Raw genomic sequence first — 14,598 nt, forward strand, 5'->3', positions numbered from 1 at the left:
CATTTGTGGTACCCCTGATCTGTGCTGTACATATACTTTAAAGCAAAAGTGGAAAAAGGCATTGGCTCATTAAGCGCACTGTATTCCATGGTCTGGTGGGTGAAGTTTGAGTGTTTTGTTCACTCTGATTTTAAGAGGCTCGTTTATTAGTGGATTCTTCTCCGAAGGGAGGCAGCGAAGGCCTTACTCTTTCAGTGTTTAGAAATTTGTTCTGACTTTAAGCCTGCATTTTCTTTTGCTGAATTTCAGAATTGCTCATTTGTCAGAGCAGAGATGTACAAATTGCAGAAGCTCTTTTATCAGTTTGATGAGGCAGTTCTCAAAAGAAGTTTAAGGAATAAAGGTTAGGTAGAGAATAGGCCCACTTAAAAATGCTGAACTTCAGTTTGGGCAGATTTCTGCTTTTCCTTTTTCGTAGACAAAGATGAGCCAAGTTTTCATTTTGTTACTATTCCAAACTTGAACTTCAAATGTATAGAACATCAGAAAGGAAATCTGTGAAGCATTTTTAAACCATTTCAATGTGAAGAGCTTTTCCAGTATGTTCCCTTTGGAGACAGTGGGACATTGCTTTGTGTCCTGTTGTTTGCAACTCTGTTCACACTGGATGTGGTGGGTCACAAAAATAGGAGTGGGAAAGGATGTGTAGGAGAGTGCAACAAAAGCTGCCTCTATGTGCTTAGTCCCCTTCTTAGTGTCATGAGGGAGACTGTACAGGCTTCCTTGTTTGATCATAAAAAACATCTGTAGTAGAGATTTGAGTTGGAGTTACACACTGAGTTTACTATTGACTTATTTTCATGAATATGTGTATGGTGGCCAACTAATTATTTTAGGGGGCCGTAAACATTCATGTGGTTCCTTAAGTTTCAATTTATGTCTATTCACCAGTACCTATAAAGCAAACAGTACAGTGCATTTCATATTCCTAAACAGCTTCCTGACATGTTTTAGCTATATTATGTAAATATTTGGTTTTTGTTGTTATTGTTTTCATTCAGTTTGATTGGTTTGGTTCCAAACATACTTGAAAACATGACCATCACTTAGTTACTGTGGTCAAGTTAATATATATATATATATAAAACATTATTTAACATGCTGTGTTCATACATATTGAGGATTTAATAAGTAATTTTGATTGAGGCTATTAGTATTGATACTTTGGAATTGTGGTGTTGGAGAAAACTCTTGAGAGTCCCTTGGGCGGCAAGGAGATCAAACCAGCCAATTCTAAAGGAAACGAACCCTGAATATTCATTGGAAGGGCAATTGCTGAAACTGAAGCTCCAGTACTTTGGCCACCCGATGCGAAGAGCCGACCCGTGGGAAAAGATCCTGATGCTGGTAAAGACTGAAGGCCAAAGAAGTGGGCAGCAGAGGATGAGATGGTTAAATAAAGCATCACTGATTCAATGGACATGAATTTGAGCAAACTCTGGGAGATGGTGGATGACTGGATGACAGGGGAGCCTGGTGTGCTGCAGTCCACGGCACTACAAAAAGTCGGACGTGACTTAGCGACTGAACTTTAGTACTGCTAATTGTTAAACAGGTTTGGAAATTTGGTAGCGTATGCTAAGCCTTTGTCATCGATAATCAATTTTGGGATTGATCTGCTGATAGGAAATGGCTTTTCTGCCTTCACCTAGAGAGAGGAGACAGAGCCACCTACCTTGTGCTTTTGCATTCAGCCCACGTAACCCTACCATCTCCATCTTCAGAGATGAGCTCTGATTGGCACGTTGTGGGCCAGTGAGTTATAAACAGAGCATTCTTAAAGAGATGGTGGTTTTGGGGAAAAGAAGCTCTTTCTGTTAAAGAGGGCTAGGAGATTTAGGAACCGTTTTCAACTGTACTTGCCCTAGGAAGCTTTTGGCTCCAGTGGCTACTGGTAGTCACTCTTCAACTATGACCAGTCCTGGTGGGAGTCAGACTGGGTGGGAAGTAGAGGGAGCTGACACTGCTATTTTTATTTTTATAATTCGTTGGGGAAATAAAAAAATCCTGTCAACTACAAGATCTCTATTCATCATAGAATACAGAGAAAACACGATTTATTATTGAATGTTTGTGTCAGATGAGGTGCACACAGACAATTGGTAAAAGACCAGAAATCTGGACAGAATTTCATACAAACATACAATAAAGTAGAACAAAGAACAGTAAGTGTGTTTCTCCTGGAAAGACAAACGGATGCTCCTTGTGCTGGTCTCCTGTCAATCTCCTGAGAGACTTCTGAGATGATTTTGAAGTCTTTGTTATTTTGCGCTGGAAAATTGAGGATCAGTTCAGTTCAGTTCAGTTCAGTTGCTCAGTCGTGTCCGACTCTTTGCGACCCCACGAATTGCAGCACGCCACGCCTGCCTGTCCATCACTAACTCCCGGAGTTCACTCAGACTCACATCCATCGAGTCTGTGATGCCATCCAGCCATCTCATCCTGGGTCGTCCCCTTCCCCTCCTGACCCCAATCTCTCCCAGCATCAGAGTCTTTTCCAATGAGTCAACTCTTTGCATGAGGTGGCCAAAGTACTGGAGCTTCAGCTTTAGCATCATTCCTTCCAAAGAAATCCCAGGGCTGATCTCCTTCAGAATGGACTGGTTGGATCTCCTTGCAGTCCAAGGGACTCTCAAGAGTCTTCTCCAACACCACAGTTCAAAAGCATCAATTCTTCGGTGCTCAGCCTTCTTCATAGTCCAACTCTCACATCCACACATGACCACAGGAAAAACCATAGCCTTGACTAGATGGACCTTAGTCGGCAAAGTAATGTCTCTGCTTTTGAATATACTATCTAGGTTGGTCATAACTTTTCTTCCAAGAAATAAGCGTCTTTTAATTTCATGGCTGCAATCACCATCTGCAGTGATTTTGGAGCCCCCCAAAATAAAGTCTGACACTGTTTCTACTGTTTCCCCATCTATTTCCCATGAAGTGATGGGACCAGATGCCATGATCTTCATTTTCTGAATGTTGAGCTTTAAGCCAACTTTTTCACTCTCCTCTTTCACTTTCATCAAGAGGCTTTTTAGCTCCTCTTCACTTTCTGCCATAAGGGTGGTGTCATCTGCATATCTGAGGTGATTGATATTTCTCCCGGCAATCTTGATTCCAGCTTGTGTTTCTTCCAGCCCAGCATTTCTCATGATGTACTCTGCATAGAAGTTAAATAAGCAGGGTGACAATATACAGCCTTGACGTACTCCTTTTCCTATTTGGAACCAGCCTGTTGTTCCATGTCCAGTTCTAACTGTTGCTTCCTGACCTGCATACAGATTTCTCAAGAGGCAGGTTAGGTGGTCTGGTATTCCCATCTCTTTCAGAATTTTTCACAGTTGATTGTGATCCACACAGTCAAAGGCTTTGGCATAGTCAATAAAGCAGAAATAGATGTTTTTCTGGAACTCTCTTGCTTTTTCCATGATCCAGTAAAGTGATGCTCAAAATTCTCCAAGCCAGACTTTAGCAATACGTGAACCGTGAACTCCTTGATGTTCAAGTTGGTTTTAGAAAAGGCAGAGGAACCAGAGATCAAATTGCCAACATCCACTGGATCATTGAAAAAGCAATGAAAAGTGACCTTTTCCAGGTCTGTGGCCACTGCTGAGTCTTCCAAACTTGCTGGCATATTGAGTGCAGCACTTTGACAGAATGTGGTCCACTGGAGAAGGGAATGGCAAGCCACTCCAGTATTCTTGCCTTGACAACTCCATGAACAGTAGGAAAAGGCAAAATGATAGGATACTGAAAGAGGAACTCCCCAGGTCAGTAGGTGCCCAATATGCTACTGGAGATCAGTGGAGAAATAACTCCAGAAAGAATGAAGGGATGGAGCCAAAGCAAAAACAATACCCAGTTGTGGATGTGACTGGTGATAGAAGCAAGATCCGATGCTGTAAAGAGCAATATTGCATAGGAACCTAGAATGTCAGGTCCATGAATCAAGGCAAATTGGAAGTGGTCAAACAAGAGATGGCAAGGGTGAATATTGACATTCTAGGAATCAGCGAACTAAAATGGACTGGAATGGGTGAATTTAACTCAGACGACCATTACATCTACTACTGTGGGCAGGAATCCCTCAGAAGAAATGGAGTAGCCATCATGGTCAACAAAAGAGTCCGAAATGCAGTACTTGGATGCAATCTCAAAAACGACAGAATGATCTCTGTTCATCTCCAAGGCAAACCATTCAATATCACAGTTATCCAAGTCTATGCCCCAACCAGTAACGCTGAAGAAACTGAAGTTGAACGGTTTTATGAAGACATACAAGATCTTTTAGAACTAACACCCAAAAAAGATGTCCGTTTCATTATAGGGGACTGGAATGCAAAAGTAGGAGGTCAAGAAACACCTGGAGTAACAGGAAAATTTGGCCTTGGAAAATTGAGGATGGATTTATCAAATTCCTAGCCCCCAAATTAGGCCTATTATGTCTTTAAGGAGAGACCCTAAGGAGAAGGAAGGGGCAGGGTGACTGCCTCTCCTTTATTAAGCAAAAGAAATCTTTTCTTTACCTTTACATTACCACTATCAAAGCCCTGACTGATGCCTTGCCCTTTTCCATGGAAGGCTGTCTGTTGAGGCAGCCAGGGATCCTGTTGAGGCAGCCACTGGATTCTGCAGCCATTTCCACTGCTTTGCTAGTTGAGCATATATGGAATGAGCTTTATTATTTACTGATGCAACAGACCTCACCTGGTTATTTGTTCATGGAGTGTGCAAGTGGCCTTGCCCATGGCTGCTGGATGTGGGAGCCTTTTGCCGTTCAGTGGCTCAGTCAGGTCTGACTCTTTATGACCCCATGGACTGCAGCATGCCAGGCTTCCCTGTCCTTCACCATCACCTGGAGTTTGCTCAAACTCAGGTCTGTTGAGTCAATGATGCCATCCAACCATCTCATCCTCTGTTGTCCCCTCCTTCTCCTGCCTTCAATCTTTCCCAGCATCGGGTCTTTTGCAGTGAGTCGGCTCTTCACATCAGGTGGCCAAAGTATTGGAACTTCAGCTACAGCATCAGTCCTTCCGGTGAATGTTCAGGATTGATTTCTTTTAGGATTGTGTTCCTTTCCATCCCGGTTTTCTCAGTGTCATCTCAGTTACTTTTGTTTTTACTGAAAGTGTTAGTTGCTCGGTCCTATCCATGAACTGTAGACTGCCATACTCCTCTGTCCATGGGATTCTCCAGGCAAGAATACTGGATTGGGTAGCCATTGCCTTCTCCAGGGGATCTTCCTGACACAGGGATCGAATCCTGGTCTCGATCAAGCTTCTAACCTGTATTGAAGTCAGGTTCTTTACCTTCTGAGCCACTTTTTGTTACATATTGTATGACCTTTTAAAATAATCAAGTAATTTTTATTGGAGTGTAATTGCTGTACAATGTTGTGTTAGTTTCTGCTGTGCCAAGAAGTGAATCTGCTATAGGTATAGATATATTCCCTCCCTTTTGGACCTCCTCACCCTGCATCCCACCCATCTAGGTCATCACAGAGCACCCAGCTGAGTTCCCTGTGCTATACGGCAGCTTCTCCCTAGCTGTCTATTTTGCTCATGGTAGTGCCTGGAATATCCCATGGATGGAGGGGCCTGGTTGGCCGCAGTCCATGGGGTTGCTAGGAGTCGGACACGACTGAGCGACTTCACTTTCACTTTTCACTTTCATGCATTGGAGAAGGAAATGGCAACCCACTCCAGTGTTCTTGCCTGGAGAATCCCAGGGACGGGGGAGCGTGGTGGGTTGCTGTCTATGGGGTCACACAGAGTTGGACATGACTGAAGCGACTTAGTAGTATTAGTGTATATATGTCAATCCCAATCTCCCAGTTCATCCTGTCTCCCTTGTCCTGCTTGTGTCCACACGTTTGTTCTCTATGTCTGTGTCTCTGTTCCTGCCCTGCACAATAGTTTCATCTGTACCATTTTTCTAGATCCCATATGTATGCATTAATATATGGCATTTGTTTTTCTTTTTCTGACTTCACTCTGTATTACTTTAGATTTTTTGAAAGATATTATTGGATTTAACTTGTATTTTATGGTATTCTATAATTTCTAAGGCAAATGCACCTTCATTACTTTGACTCCTTTGTGAGCACAGCAACTATCACTGCTGTGTAGCTACTGTGACGTGAGTTGGATTGCCTGAGCCATCTGCTTCTCCAGAATCTCTCTCCTTCCTTTTCCTCTTGCCCTCCCTTCTTCCAAACAAACTTCTAAATGGAATCTTGTCCAGCTCATAAGGACTTGTGCTGACCACCACGAATTCTTAGAGAGGCTGGGCGAGAGCCATGCACTCACTCATTCTTTAAGTGACTGTGGCACATTTTGCTGGCTTTCCTTTGTCAAGGTGCTTACTGACCTGCTTGGCATTTTATTGCTCTTGATTTGCTTTTCAGTTGAAAGCAGTGCAGCTTTCGCTCTTTTGCCGTGGACTGAATCATCAAGTAGGCACTGAAGATTATGCACTCTTCATTTCATCCATTAAGCTGTATGCTTTATAATTATTGTGAACCTAATTTCATCAGTTTGTTTAATTTTTCCTAGAGATCAATTCAGTCAGTTTAGTCGCTCAGTTGTGTCCAACTGTTTGTGATCCCACGGACTCAGGCACGCCAGGCTTCCCTGTTCTTCACTATCTCCTGAAGTTTGTGCCAACTTATGTCATTGAGTTGGTGATGCCATCCAACCATCTCATCCTCTGTCACCCTCTTCTCCTCCTGCTTTCAATCTTTCTCAGCATCAAGGTCTTTTCCAACAAGTCAGTTTTTCACATCAGGTGGCCAAAGTATTGGAGCTTCAGCTTCAGCTTCAGCATCAATCCTTCCAATGAATAATCACGACTGATTTCCTTTAGGATGGACTGGTTGGATCTCCTTGCAGTCCATGGGACTCTCAGGAGTCTTCTCCAACACCACAGTTCAAAAGCATCAATTCTTCGGCACTCAGCTTTCTTTACAGTCCAACTCTCACATCCATACATGACTACTGGAAAAACCATAGCTTTGATTAGATGGACCTTTGATGAAGTGAAGTTGTTCAGTCATGTCTGACTCTTTTGCAACCCCATGGACTATAGCCTACCAGGCTCCTCCATCCATGGGATTTTCCAGGCAAGAGTACTGGAGTAGGTTGCTGTTCCTTTCTCCAGGGCATCTTCCAAACCCAGGAATTGAACCTGAGTCTCCCACATTGCAGGCAGACACTATCATTTGAGCCACCAGGCAAGCCCCTTTGATACCACTTTTTAAATGGTTTGGGCTTCCCTGATAGCTTAGCTGGTAAAGAATCCACCTGCAATGTGGGAGACCTGGTTTTGATCCCTGGGTTGGAAAGATTTTCTGGAGAAGGGAAAGGCTACCCACTCCAGTATTCTGGCCTGCAGAATTCCATGGACTGTATAGTCTATGGAGTCACAAAGAGTTGGACATGGCTGAGTGACTTTCACTTCACCTCACTTTTTAAAGTGTATATTTCTTTTATACAGTAATAGACATTACAAAAATTAGATGGTAGAGTAAATCCAAAGAGACTTTTTAAAACCACTTTTAATTCTGCCATCAAGAGAAAAAGTACATTTTTGTTGTAAAATAGTTAAAAGAAATCCTTTTACATATACACATAATTAACCAAAATGACGTTGTACATGGTGCTCACGGATTCATTATTGATTTTTAAGAAAAAAAAAAAAGGATTACAAGAGGTACATTTTTATTAGTGCTGAGATTTGGGATTCATAAATTAAAGATTCTTTTTTAAAATATTAAAAGATGTATTAAAGTAAATCGTTCACTTCTTTTTGAGTTTTTAAAGTAACTCCTTGCAAAAAAAATCACTCAAAAGAAAAGAGAGAGAGAGACACTATTCAACTTACAATATGTTATCAGATGCTGGAGCATCATTTTAAAATTGATTGGGGCATCAGACTGACCTGAGAAGAATGCAAAAAATACGATGGCATGTACACTATATGGGCTTCCCAGGTGACTAGTGGTAAAGAATCCACCTGCCAGTGAAGGAGACATGAGAGACTCGGGTTCGATCCCTGAGTTGGGAGGATCCTCTAGAGTAGGAAATGGCACCTCATTCTAGTATTCTTGACTGGAATAACCCCATGGACAGAAGAGCCTGATGGGCTGTGTCCATGGGGTTGCAAAGAGTCAGACATGACTGAGCACAGCATATATACACTATATACGTGTGTGTGTGAGAGTGTGTGTATGTGTGTGTGTATGCCATATCTATGGGGGCTTCCCAGGCGGCTCAGTGATAAAGAATCTGCCTGCCAATGCAGGAGACACAAGAGACTTGGGTTCAGTTCCTGGGTCGAGATGGTTCCCTGGAGAAGGAAATGGCAACCTACGCCAGCATTCTTGTGTGGGAAATCCCATGGACAGAGGAGCCTAGTGGGGTACAGACCATGGGATTGCAGAAGATTTAGATACAGTTTAGGAACTAAACAACAAAAAAGGCTAAATGCTGCTCAAGGCTTATTTGTCTTTCAAATTCAGGATTATTCATGTGTACTATTTTGTGTTTATTGAAAAACTATGGAAACCCTCGCTTGTAAATGGGGAGGGTGACTTGAGTTTGGCATTTCTGCAGGGCCAGGCACAAAGGAGGTATTCACCAGATATTTGTCCAATTGAATTATTAAACTGTATTCTCTCTGTCAGAGAAATTTCTGCAAATAAGTCTCAGCAGAGAATTAAAAATCTAAATAAAAGTTTAACTGTTGGGCTGAATCAATTTTTATTTTTATTCAGCAATGACTTCTGACATTTCCAGCTGTTTCCCAGGGTGGATCCCATGTTTAGAGCCTGTGATTTGAAAGTACCAGAGATGCTTTAAAGCCATGAACTTGGAACAGAATTTTCATTTTTAGTTCATTTACATGTGGTATATATCTTGTTTGCTGTCTTTGGGAAATTATTAAATAAATATACCCTCTCCTTTTCTCCTCCCACCTCACCACTAATTAACTGTTTCCTTCCCTGTATGTCAGGACCCTGTGCTCTCTAAATTGTAATTTTAGTCACAATTCAGTATGGACTTTGAGAACCTGGGTTTGGAGTCAGACCTTGTGGTATCATTGCCTGGTTCTGCCTCTCATCTGTCATGTCACTTCTGTGTCTCAGTTTTCTTACCTTAAAGTTCTATTTAAAGAAACAAAGAATGCGTTTAATCTGTATTGATCTCTTAGAACATAACCGATACATAGTAAGTCATGCTATTATTATGTCTAAACTTTTCGTGTTTCCACTGTCAGTTTTTGTATGGCCCATGAGCTAAGAATGGTTTTCACATTTTTAGGTGGTTACAAAATCAAAAAAAGATCTCATGATGCATGGACAGTAAATGAAGTTCAGATTTCAATGTCCACAGATCAAGTTTGTTGAAACACAGACACCGTTCCCTTCGGCTTATCTGTGTATATATTGCTTGTGCTGCTTTTACATCATGACGACAGGCTTGAGAAGTTTCAGTAGGGACCTCCTGGCCAGCAAAGACTCAATGAAATACTATCTGAACCTTTACAAAAGGCATTTTCTGCCCTCTGTTGTAAGACACAAATCACTGAATCACCATACTTACAGGCGTAACTTTACTAGTTGGTAGGTGGAAAGGGGTCATGGTTCTTTCCATCTGTATCTGGGCATTCCTAAATTGTATTTTTTTCAGGAATATGCAGTATTTTGTCGTGATTGGCCATGGGTGTGGGGAGCGTGAATGTGTGTTTTATACGTAAGTTCTGAACCACAGAACTTGTTTTGAATTTGTAAGAGCCCTGGTCCCTTCCTTCCCTCAGGTTGTATGGTAATTTAACATTTTGAGGAATGACAGAACAGTTTTCCACAGTGGCTGCATCATTTTACATTGTTGCCAGCAAAGTACAGGGTTACAGTATTTCACTTGCTCCCCAACACTTGTTATTTCTCTCCAATCTTGTTATTTCCTGTTGTGGCTGCTTTTTAAATTAGCTATCTTAGCTGTGACGTGGTTTCTTATTGTGATTTTAATTTGCCTCTCTCTGATGGATGTTAAGTGTCTTTTCATGAAAGTGAAAGTCACTTAGTTGCGCTGGACTCTTGACTCTTTGTGACCCCATGGACTATACAGTCCATGGAATTCTCCAGACCAGAATACAGGAATGGATAGCCTTTCCCTTCTCCAGTGGATCTTCCCAACCCAGGGATTGAACCCAGGTTTCCCGCATTGCAGGTGATTCTTTACCAGCTGATCCACAAGGGAAGCCTAAGAATACTGGAGTGGGTAGCCTATCCCTTCTCCAGTGGCTCTTCCTGACTCAGGAATCAAACCAGGGTCTCCTGAGCTTAGTATAATCTATATTGCAGAGAACTTAATTTAAGGGAAAAAATCTCCACTGAGGAGATCCATGGGCTGTATTTTCCTTCCTGCAGGTGTATGTGGTGCTTCTGAAGGTATCAGATGGAAGTCACAGTGACCATGTCATCACTGGGAGTGGGGTGGGGGAGTTAGGAGAATAGGCACATAGCACAAAGCATATTTCATATGGATTGCCATCAGTATTTTCCTGAAATCTGGAAAATGAATAAAGCAGTTGAGTGGTTACTGTTGGATTTGCTTTGGTTTTAAAAAAATATAAAGGCATTGATTTACCTTGTATGAGTGATTAGCTTCTGGAAGGACAGAACTAAGTCTCAGTTACCTTTGTTTCAAGAGAATGTTTCACAAGGAGTTTTCCTGAAGATGTGTTGCTCAGTGAACAAATGAATGAGCTGGACAAGAGAGAGGAAAAGGGTATCTGATGCAGGAAAGTGAATGCTGCCTCTTGATGAATGCCTCCTGCTTAACCACTGAGCAGCAGTGGAGCTTAAGGAAGAATCTACTACGTTTGCTGCTGAATTATGCTTGTCTCACGATGCATACGTAAAGTGCAGGTGTGCTCTTGTAGAATCACGTTCATTGTTTTTGAATGGGATGTATCTGTACGGGTCACTGAATTGGTGAATTTGGGACTTGGAAGATCTTTCCCTGTGAAGTGACACTAACATATACTCAAGGTCCGAATTTGCTTTTGCATGCCTGCCTGAGATGAAGTGCTTATTTGTTTTACCCTTTCTTTCAGCTGTTGTTGACATTTTATGGCACTTTTATGACAGTATAAAACATGAAGGTTATGCTTCTGATATGAATGATAATTCCAAACATTAATTGAACCTCTGTCATCATCAGATGAGTCAGTAGATGTAGAAAGGCCACTTTTCTAAAGTTACATGGCTGGTAAAAGGCTGGTCGACAATTAAGTTCTGAATGGGCATTCATAATTGTTTGTAATATGGACTAATACCTTTATTTATATATTTTTCAGTTTATGTGTTTGTTCTGTTTTTGGCTGCACTGGCTGTTTGTTGCGGTGCACGGGCTCTTCACTGTGGCCTGTGGACTTTCTCTAATTGTGGTGCGAGGGCTTAGTTGCCCTGTGGCATGTGGGATCTTAGTTTCCTGACCTGAGATTGAGCAGCAAGTTAGAATGAACATGGACCCCTGCACTGGTAGGTGGATTCTTAACCCCTCGATCACCAGGGAAGTCCTTGACTAATATATTTACTATATTTTATTCTATGCTGGTGTGTTATTTTATTTCTTTTTTTTGGAAAATGGATAATGTAGTGGATTTAAGAATGGATAAATGCCACCCAGGGACTTTCCTGGTGGCTCAATGGTAAAGAATCCACCTGTCATTATAGGAGCTGTGCATTTGATCCCTGGGTTGGGAAAGTCCCCTGGAGAAGGAAATGGCAACCCACTTCAGTATTCTTGCCTGGGAAATCCTATGGACAGAGGAGCCTGGTGGGCTACAGTCCATGGGGTTGCAAACAGTTGGACACGACTTATCAACTAATCAGCAACAATCACAAATGCTGCCCAGACATTATTTAGCTGCCTATGTCCTCAGTATTCTTAAGATCCTTTCTGTGCTTGGATATCTCTATTTGTTTCTTCCATGAACTTTACCTGTATTCTTGTCTCTCTGTTCTAAGACCAGTGTTGTTCACCTCTTCCTGAAAAGGAATCTGGATATTTGGTGGCTACTTTGCTTAAGTGTACTTGGGTGGGTTTTGAGAGGAGGAAGGTAGGGGTAGCAGATGATTGGGGCCATTTCTGCTCTTTGCTTTTACTGACAGCAGGTAAGGCGTCTTAAAAAATTTTTTTTTTCTTTTTTAAAATTTTGGCCATACCTCGAGGCATGTGGGATCCTAGTTTTTTCTTTTTTCGCCAAGGATCTAACCCATACCCTCGCATTGGAAACATGGAATGGTCCCAAGAAGTCTTTAATGTGCAGGAATCTTTCCTGCTCTGCCTCAGGGTATTGCCTCTGGATCTGGCCTCCTGCATCACGCAAATCTTTATATTATGTGATAGATGGAGATCATCTATGTATATTTATATCTATCTATCTATATTTTCTATATTTTCTATCTATATCTATCTATATTTTCTGACATCATTGCTGCTAACACAGTGGTAGCTGGAAATAAAAAAGCAGCTTTGTTTCAGATATAAATACATGATAGTTTATTCTTTACCGATTCTGTGGTGAAGACTTTACCATTCCTCCCTTCATTTAGAATATGTGAACTATGGAAAAGCCATCTGATAAAAACCATTGGTTGAGTATATGTTATATGTAATCAAAATCATAAGAAATCAAGAGGAGAGGGAAAAAAGGGAAAATGCAAAGTTTAGGAAACTTCAGAATGGTTTCCTTCCCGCTTATCCATGTCAAGCTCAGTATAATTCTGTTTCATATGATTTCATGTTTTTTAAAGTGAAGAATAATGAAGATACAATAATTAATGGTTATAAAATATCTATTACTGATAAGAACTAAGACTGTTAATCTCTGGAGATTTCATGCTGGAAGAGAACAATTTGATTCAACATAATTATGAAACATTTATTATACTGTGCTTTATAACCTTTTCACCTAATATTAATTTTTTTATTTTTATAATAACCTGTGATTTAGAAGACAGTTAAGTTGGTGATTTAGGTTCACTACTTAGTTAATGGTCATATTGAGATTTTCCATGACTAATTGTCCTGTTGCATACAACTGTGATGTCACACAGAGACAAGTTCTATCTGTGAATGAACTTGGATTTTCTGGCATTAGACAATAGAATATATTCATCAGGGGAACTTCATGCTTCTCTGGTGGCTTGATGGTAAAGAATCTGCCTTCAGTACAGGAGACCCAGCTTTGATCCCTCAGTTAGGAAGATCCCCAAGAATGGGAAATGACAACCCACTCCAATATTCTTGCCTGGAAAATCCCATGGACAGAGGAGCCTAGTAGGCTACAGTCCACGGGGTTGCAAAGAGTCGAACATGACTGAGCAACTAACAACTTCAGAAACAAAGAGTTTAGAAATTATGTAAGTTTTGTCATTTAAAATACAGGACTCATACTGAGTTTAGACACAGAGCCAAAAATATCCCAATCATTCAGAAGTTAGTAGCTAGAAATAAAGACCAAGCAAAGACCAAGCACCAGAGAGTGAATTGGAGAGCTGAAATTGATGACGACATGACCTGCTTCCATGAATGGAAATAGCGAAAGCCACGGTTATACTGAGAATGTCAAGTGTAGAGCTGGAAGAGGAATACGCTGTTTCCTTTGGTCTCTGCACCCAGGTGTTCTATGCTGACTTATATTTTTAACACCTCTTCCTTCTCAGGAATACACTGGACTCTTGAACAGCATGGGGTATTATAGGTGCTGATGATGCAGAATTGAAAACCCACAAATAATTTAATTAGCTCTCTCCTGTCCCAGTTCCATATCAGTGAATTCAACCAACCACGGATCATATAATATTGTAGTATTTCAGTTCAGTTCAGTCGCTCAGTCGTGGCCAACTCTTTGCAACCCCATGAATCGCAGCACGCCAGGCCTCCCTGTCCATCACCAACTCCCGGAGTTCACCCAAACTCATGTCCGTCGAGCCGTGATGCCATCCAGCCATCTCATCCTCTGTCGTTCCCCTCTCCTCCTGCCCCCAATCCTTTCCAGGATCGTAGTCTTCTCCAATGAGTTAACTCTTCACATGAGGTGACCAAAGTGTTGGAGTTTCAGCCTCAGCATCAGTCCTTCCAATGAACACCCAGACCTGGTTTCCTTTAGGATGGGCTGGTTGAATCTCAAGAGTCTTCTCCAGCACCACAGTTCAAAAGCATCAATTCTTCAGTGCTCAGCTTTCTTCATAGTCCAACTCTCACATCCATACATGACCACTGGAAAAACCATAGCCTTGACTAGACGGACCTTTGTTGGGAAAGTGTCTCTGCTTATTAAAATGCTATCTAGGTTGGTCATAACTTTCCTTCCAAGGAGTAAGCGTCTTTTAATTTCATAGCTGCAATCACCATCTGCAGTGATTTTGGAGCCCCCCAAAACAAAGTCTGACACTGTTTCCACTGTTTCCCCATCTATTTCCCATGAAGTGATGGGACCATTGTGTCTACTACTGTGGGTAGGAATCCCTTAGAAGAAATGGAGTAGCCATCATGGTCAACAAAAGTCTGAAATGCAGTACTTGGATGC

At 41.6% G+C, this 14,598-nt stretch overlaps 1 protein-coding gene across 8 annotated transcripts in view; it reads left to right on the forward strand.

Annotated features, from left to right (window-relative positions):
• Positions 1–14,598, forward strand: part of UTRN (utrophin) — a 556,454-nt gene that overhangs the window by 118,350 nt on the left and 423,506 nt on the right. The gene's annotated exons all lie outside the window — the stretch shown is intronic.

Source organism: Capra hircus, chromosome 9 (assembly GCF_001704415.2).
Source record: "Capra hircus breed San Clemente chromosome 9, ASM170441v1, whole genome shotgun sequence".
Lineage (NCBI taxonomy): Eukaryota > Metazoa > Chordata > Mammalia > Artiodactyla > Bovidae > Capra > Capra hircus.